This window comes from Archocentrus centrarchus, unplaced genomic scaffold, assembly GCF_007364275.1.
Source record: "Archocentrus centrarchus isolate MPI-CPG fArcCen1 unplaced genomic scaffold, fArcCen1 scaffold_55_ctg1, whole genome shotgun sequence".
Classification (NCBI taxonomy): Eukaryota; Metazoa; Chordata; class Actinopteri; order Cichliformes; family Cichlidae; genus Archocentrus; species Archocentrus centrarchus.
In genome coordinates, this window is record NW_022060277.1 from 1,307,358 (window position 1) to 1,314,447 (window position 7,090).

Here is a 7,090-nt window from a genome sequence, read left to right on the forward strand (position 1 = left end):
ATTTTTATGGAGCTCCTCTCAGAACACTTTTAAATAAACAGTTTGAAAAAGTTATAAAATGTAGTAACAAAGCTGTGAACAGCTATGATACAACAGCTCAGAGGAAGAATGAAGTGGGAATAAAGCAAGATCCTCTCTTATCAACCAATCACACAACTTTGGTCCTGACAAAACACAAAATCTTATCCTCAACCCGCTGTGATGCTATTCCTCAACGAGAGGCGGAGGAGACAGTTTCAGCTGGAAACTCTCTGCTGCTGGCTGGGCTGAGAACAAAAATCCTGGTTTCTCATGGCAGTGAGACTTCTGAAAGGATGGACAGCTGGAAGAGAGAGAAAAGGAAAAAACATGACAATTAAAAAGGTCACACACACTGAAGAGAGCAAATCAAGGTCCTGCTAAACCTCCTGAGTCTGATCAGAATGGCATCCACTGAAGTCGAGATCTTTTTACTGTAACCGTGACTCAGCATCTCTGGCCTCTCTCCCCACCCTCCCCAACCTGGTGCCTGTGCACTGTCCCAGCAGTTCACGGTGGGAGTGGGACTCCACCTTGTTACTGATTTTGGTAACAACCTTTATGGACTGAATGTCCAGGTGGTGGAGTGTTTCTGGATCAGGTCTGTACTCTTCACAGAAAATGTGGGTTATGTGGCTTCATCAGGTGGGGGCCTGAGTGGTTTGCAGCCAAGTGTGAAGCGGCTGGGACGAGAATCTGCACCTCCAAGTCTGAGCCCGTGGTCCACAGCCAGAAAAGGATGGAGGTCCCACTCCGGGTCAGGGAGATGCCTACATCTACACTTCTCTGGGTTGTAGACTCTCATTGTGACAAGTCGACCTTCTTGGAAGTGTTCCTGACTTGGCCAGATGCTCAGAGGGAGGTTTTCTTAATCAAGGAAAGAATTCCTTCTTGGATCTTCCATTTGGTGTTGTTGAACCGAGCAGCACGTTCCTTATTTTATTCCTTACTCCTTATTTTAAAGAATGGACCAGATTCCTGATTTGACCCCCTGAAGTTTCTGTTATGATACATATTTTGGTTGCTCAGCCTGTTGATGGCATCTTTGACAGCAAAAAATAAAGTTAGCAAAAAAAGAATATGCACAATTCACCATTAAATAAAACATCAACAATGCAGCTGATGACCTCATCAAGAGCAGACAACATCAAACAGAAGAGATTCACAGAGGCTGCAGCAAAGCTGGACACAAACTAACAAAAGCAGCACAGGCTCAACCAAAGCAGACGACAGCATCAAGCACAGTGATGCAGAACATACAGAAGAGCAGGGACACCTGCCCATTACAACAGGTAAGGCTAATCTAGGACAGGAGAACAGGAACTGTCTGACAACAACCAACCAGGTGGGAGTGGAACAACATTTTACTTAGACCAGAGGTCATCATGTGGGCTCCTGAAAAGGAAGGAAAACCAGCAACCTGGAAATGTGATGTGGGCTGGAAGGCTATGAAGCAGCACAGGAACAAAGAGGAGGAAGTTTGGAGAACTCGGCTGTTTACAGCAGAGATGGGATGTTGTGAACTTCCAGCTAATCAGTCTGAATGAAATGAGTGAAGACTCTGAAGGTCTTTGAGGACATGGCAGGAAGAGCTTCCTGCTGGCTGTGGTAACAGAGCTTGGAGCCTTATGGAGAGGGGCAGTGACAATTAAGCCCATCTACCAAAGCCACCTTCAACACTGGGAATCATTTATGATATAATGAGACGGTTCAACTGGCCAACAAACTGCTCGTCAGTCAGTCCAATTAATGTAGCTTTGTTTAAAAATAACTATAATTAGTTAATGCAATACTTCTGATAAGCTCTTGAATTAAAGCTGAAAGTCTGCACTTAAATCACATATTAATTGTTTGACATTTCATGAATGCACACATGCGCGCACACAAAATCCCCTGTCAGTAAATAGATTCTTTATTGTTTTCATATCTATCTGTGCTGTATGTGTTTTGTTTTACACACTGTGCTTTTCTATGTCTGCAGTAAAAACATCCCAGCCCTGCCTCATATTTCCCATCAGTGAAATCTGTAATGTACGGATTAAAATGTGTAGAGGTTGCTCAGTTTAATACCCTGGATGGTCCTCGGTATAAGCAGCGGATCTGATCCCAGGACTGTTCCTGCTGAAGGTCCAATGTTGCCTCAGCAAACACCTGAGTCACAGCACAAATATTAGGATGTCATTTGCTACATATGCTATAAAAATGCAACAAATCAGACAGAAAGCAGCACTGCTACAAATTAGTAGCTGGATTAGGCTTATATTTGGTTGATGAGATTTATGTCATTGTTGATATTAAACTACATACTGCATCTTCATCTTACAGAAAGAGAGAGCCTGGGTAGCATCTACATGAGACTGGTGCACATGAGTTTGTACACTGATCATCCCATGATTTCAAAATTACTGCTCAGATGTATTAAACAGGAATTACACACTAAATTTAACATTTGAGCACAAACAATTCCTGCAGAGCCTAAAACTGCAGACCTCCATCCCACCACCTGGATCTGATCAAAACTTACCTTCTTCCTGTGAGCCACTGCTGCTGTGTCATTGTGTACTGATGTAACATGAGTCTGTGGCAGAGAGGAGAACAGCTATGTTAGCCCTGAGAGACACTCTTCATCCTTGGACTCAAATAAGTATGTGACTAATTCAAAGCAGCATGAACAGGGTGAAGTCCTTTCTGTTAAGGAGAGATACACCATACTGCCAACAGTGTTCACTCAGCCATTGACATCACTGAATCCAGGTGTTCAGTCCCTTCCACAGGTGTATAAACCAGCACCTGTGCATGCAGACTGCTTCTACAGACATCAGTGAAAGAATGGGTCACATGTGTGAAAGCAGGCGAGTGAACACTGTTGGCAGTATAGTGTACTGACAATATGATGATGCCAGGTGATGACCAATGTTGACTGATCCAAGAATATAAGTAAAAAATATTAAAGTGAAAACAATAAAAGAACAAATAAGTGAAAACTGGTTCAGGACTGGTCTCCCAGCAAACCGAACCCAAAAACATACTTTCTGACGTAAAGTTTCCAAGGACACTAAAAATTAACGTCCAACTGTACAATTTTATATATTTCAACTGTGAGGAAGCTCAAAAACAAGTTTAAGAACAAAAATACAATTTTCCCACAAACATGGAAAATATCCTTCTAGTCACATTGAAAACAGTACCTGCATCACTCCTGCACCAAAGATCATCAAATATTTGATTATGTCAAACAAAGCAACCATTTCCATTTATACAGTTCTTTTCATGACAAATCTCTTTAGCTCCTATTAGATGGGACATTGTTTTCATTTCAATTGCATTAACTTTGAGTTTTAATCTGATCCTAGTTTAGTAGCAGCAGAGCACTTCTACAGATGTGGTCCTGAACATCCCATTAAAACCGATTCACCAAAGCTAAAAATAACAAAACAAGCACTAATATGAGAATGAGAATATGGCTGAGCATTGATAAAAAACACATTATCATAAATACAATCTTGTTTTCAAAGAAGTTGGTATGTGTGTGCAAGCAAAAACTCCTAGTGATCTTGGCAGGCCTGTAGGACTCAGGAGGCCACGCAGAGCGCGCCTGTGACTGTGCCAAAAACTCAGCTGCAGGCCTTTTTGGTAAGAGCTTGGTTTGCTTTGCCATCAGTGAGTCAGACCTGCCCCCAGTGGGGGGTGGACTCCAAGGCTTTTTATGAACACAATTTCTAGATGACACACAGATGATGTGGTTCTCTTGGCTTCATCAGGCTCCAGCTCACACTGGGGCGGTGTGCCTCAGAGATGTGAGACAGCAGGGATGAGAATAAGCACCTCTCAGGTCAAAGGTGGTGTGCCCACTCTGGACTGGGAATAACTTGCTGCCCAAAGTGGAGGACCAAATATCTCGGGGTCTGGTTTACCAGTGAGGGACAGAAGGGGTGAAACTAACAGCTGGATTGGAGCGCTTTCTGCAGTGATGGTCCATCATGGTGAAGAAAGATCTGAGCATTAAAGCAAAGTTATCAATTCTCCAGGCTCTTCCCCACAAGCTGTGGGAAGCAAAATCACAGACACAAGTGGCAGGAATGAGCTTCCTCCAAAGGGTGTCTGGACTGTCCCTCAGAGAAAGGAGTTCACTCAGGAGGAACTCGGTGTACAGTCATCACTGCTTCATAGTTCGAGCATTTGACCAGAATGCCTCCAAGGAGAGGTGTTTGGAGAATGTCCAACTGGGGCAGACCCAGAACATGCTGGAGAGATTATGTCTCGAGGCCAGTGTGGGATCAGGGTCCCACACATAGAGCTGGAGGAGGCGGCTGCAGAATGAATGAAAAGCATTGTCTGTTGTGTTGAGATCGGGTGACTTGGCCACTGAAGAATATTTCTTTTCCTTTCAAAATTCTTGGTCTTGTTTCACAGTATGCTTTGGGTCCTGATCCATTCCCATTTTAGTCTGAGCCGAGAATACCTCCCTGTACACTACATACAGTCAGGGTAAAAAGAGAGAGACCCTCTGCCAGGTCTAAGGAACTATTACACATTAGGACTTCTAATTCTTCTTTTGGCTGCTCCCTTTAGAGGTCACCGCAGAGGATCCTCTGCCTCCATCTCACCCTATCCCAGCATCCTCCTCTGTCACACCAACCCTCAGCAGGTCCTCTTTAACTACATCTATGACTCTTCTCTGAGGGCTTCCTCCTTTCTATGAGTTTCCCTTTGGGATCAATAAAGTTATTCTTTTCCTCCTGCCTGGCACCTCTATCTCAGCCTCACCTCTCTAACGTCGTCTCCAAACCGACTGGCCTCTGATTGACTCATTTCTAATCTTGTCCATCCTGCTCACTCCCAAAGAAGATCTGAGCGTCTTCAGCTCGGCCTCCTGTCTTTAGGTCACCGACTCCATCCATCCATCACAGCAGGTCTCACTACCTTTCACTCTGTCACAAATCACCCCTGACACTCATCCCCACCTGATCCACCCTGCCTGTCTTTTTCACCTTTCTTGTGCACTGTCCGTCACTCCCAGGTATTTAAACTTGTCCACTTCCACTACCTCTGCTCCTTGCAGCTTCACTATTATTATTTTGGTGGTTTGGGAGCAGACACAGTCTGTCTGGAAAAGAGCCCCCCCCAACACACACACACACACACACACACACACACTGTGCCAGCGATGTGCTGCGGCATCTTTTTGCTTCAGTGGAGGACCCGCCCCTTCCTCCATGGCTGGATGAACATTTGTAGCACCTCCCCTGCCGTTGCAGCTCTGAAGCAAAGCCCCCCACACAGTCCTTTTGCTGCAGGCACTGCAAGTGGTACAGGTGACCACAGCTGGCAAGACACAAACACATTCATATTAATGAAATATGTCCTTTTTTTTAATAAGAGCAAGAAAACATTGGGCCACAATTGTCAGCTGTATCAACTGCTTTTGGCTACAAGCTGCAGTTAAAGCATCCTCCTAACAACCCTGTTACTGCCCAAAGGAAGACGCTGAAAAAGAAGCTAAACTGGAAAAAAGATGGCGTGTTGCCTACATGTGAAGCCTAGTGTGGGGGGTTTGCTGAGTGAGCTGTCATGTTCAGTGTTATCATTCTACTCAGTGTATTTATTGTGTGCTCAAAGTATTCCAGTCTGGATCATGGCTGTGTTCACCTTTTTGAGATATCTCACAGGGCTGGTGGGCTTTTAGCATCAGGTGGTTTGTGCAGAGGTGTGTGTGTGTACCAAGGCACTTAAACAGTAGGTTATTCTAATTAATTAGCTATTGATGAAGACAGATCTAATTATTGATCTCTTGTTTTTTCTTCTCCTTCCCCCCTCACAGCATGACCCCCCCTCCCTGAGCCTGGTTCTGATGGAGGTTTCTTCCTGTTAAAGGGAGTTTTTCCTTCCCACTGTCACCAAGTGCTGCTCATAGGGGGTCGTTTTGACGGTGGGGTTTCTCTGTATTTTTGTAGGGTCTTTACCCACAATACAAAGCGCCTTGATGCGACTTATGTGGCATATGAACCCAGCCTTCTTGGAGTCTCTGATTGGGGTACTCGAGGATACTCATTCCGGCGACTCCATCATCCTACTAGGAGACTTCAACGCTAAGGTGGGCAACAACAGCAAGACTTGGAGGGCCATGATTGGGGGGCATGGCCTGCCTGATCTGAACCTGAGTGGTGGACATCAGTGCAAACCACACAAGGATGTCCATAAGTGCACGTAGCACCAGGACACCCTAGGTCGCAGGTCAATGATCGATTTTGTAATCGTATCATCGGATCTGCAGCTGTATGTTCTGAACACTCAGGTGAAGAGAGGAGTTGACCTGTCAACTGATCACCACCTGGTGCTGAGTTGGATCAGGTGGCGGGGGAGGATGCTGGACAGACCTGGTGCACCTAAACATATTGTGAGGGTGCGCTGGGAACGCCTGGAAGAGTCCTCAGTCCACGAAATCTTCAACTCCCACCTCCGGCAGAACTTCAACAGCATTCCGAGGGAGGCTGAGGACTGCAAGGTGGTTGGTGCCTGTTGTGGTGGTAATTCCTGAAACAGATGGTGGACCCCAGAGGTGAAGGGAGCCATCAAGCTGAAGGAGTCCTATTGGCTTGGTTAGCCTGTGGGACTCTGGAGGCAGCTGACGGGTACCGGCAGGCCAAGCGTAGCACGGCTATGGTGGTGGCTGAAGCAAAAACTCAGGTGTGGGAGGAGTTCATGGAAAAAGTCTTTCAAACGCCTCGAAGCGGTTCTGGCAAACTGTCACATGACTCTGGAGGGGAAAGCAGTGCTCTACTCACACGGCCTATAGTGCGGGTGGGACGCTGCTGACTTCAAGTGAGGCTATAGTCAGGAGGTGGAAGGAATACTTCGAGGACCTCCTGAATCCCACTGACACACCTTCTGTAGTGGAAGCAGAGTCTGGGGGACGAGGGGGATGACTCGCCCATCACTGGGGGTGAGGTCACTGAGGTGGTTAAACAGCCTCTTGATGGCAGGGCCCCTGGGGTGGATGAGATTCACCCTGAGTTCCTGAAGGCTCTGGATGTTGTAGGTCTGTCTTGGTTGACATGCCTCTGAAACATCG

The 7,090-nt window shown here is 46.0% G+C and overlaps 1 long non-coding RNA gene across 1 annotated transcript; it reads right to left on the reverse strand.

Annotated features, from left to right (window-relative positions):
• Positions 1–299: 299 nt before the first annotated feature.
• On the reverse strand, positions 300–2,611 carry LOC115777533 (uncharacterized). The gene is made up of 3 exons (XR_004019637.1): positions 2,543–2,611; positions 2,089–2,169; positions 300–322 (listed from the first exon to the last, which is right to left on the reverse strand). It is a non-coding gene; the product is annotated as an uncharacterized LOC115777533 (long non-coding RNA).
• Positions 2,612–7,090: the final 4,479 nt, after the last annotated feature.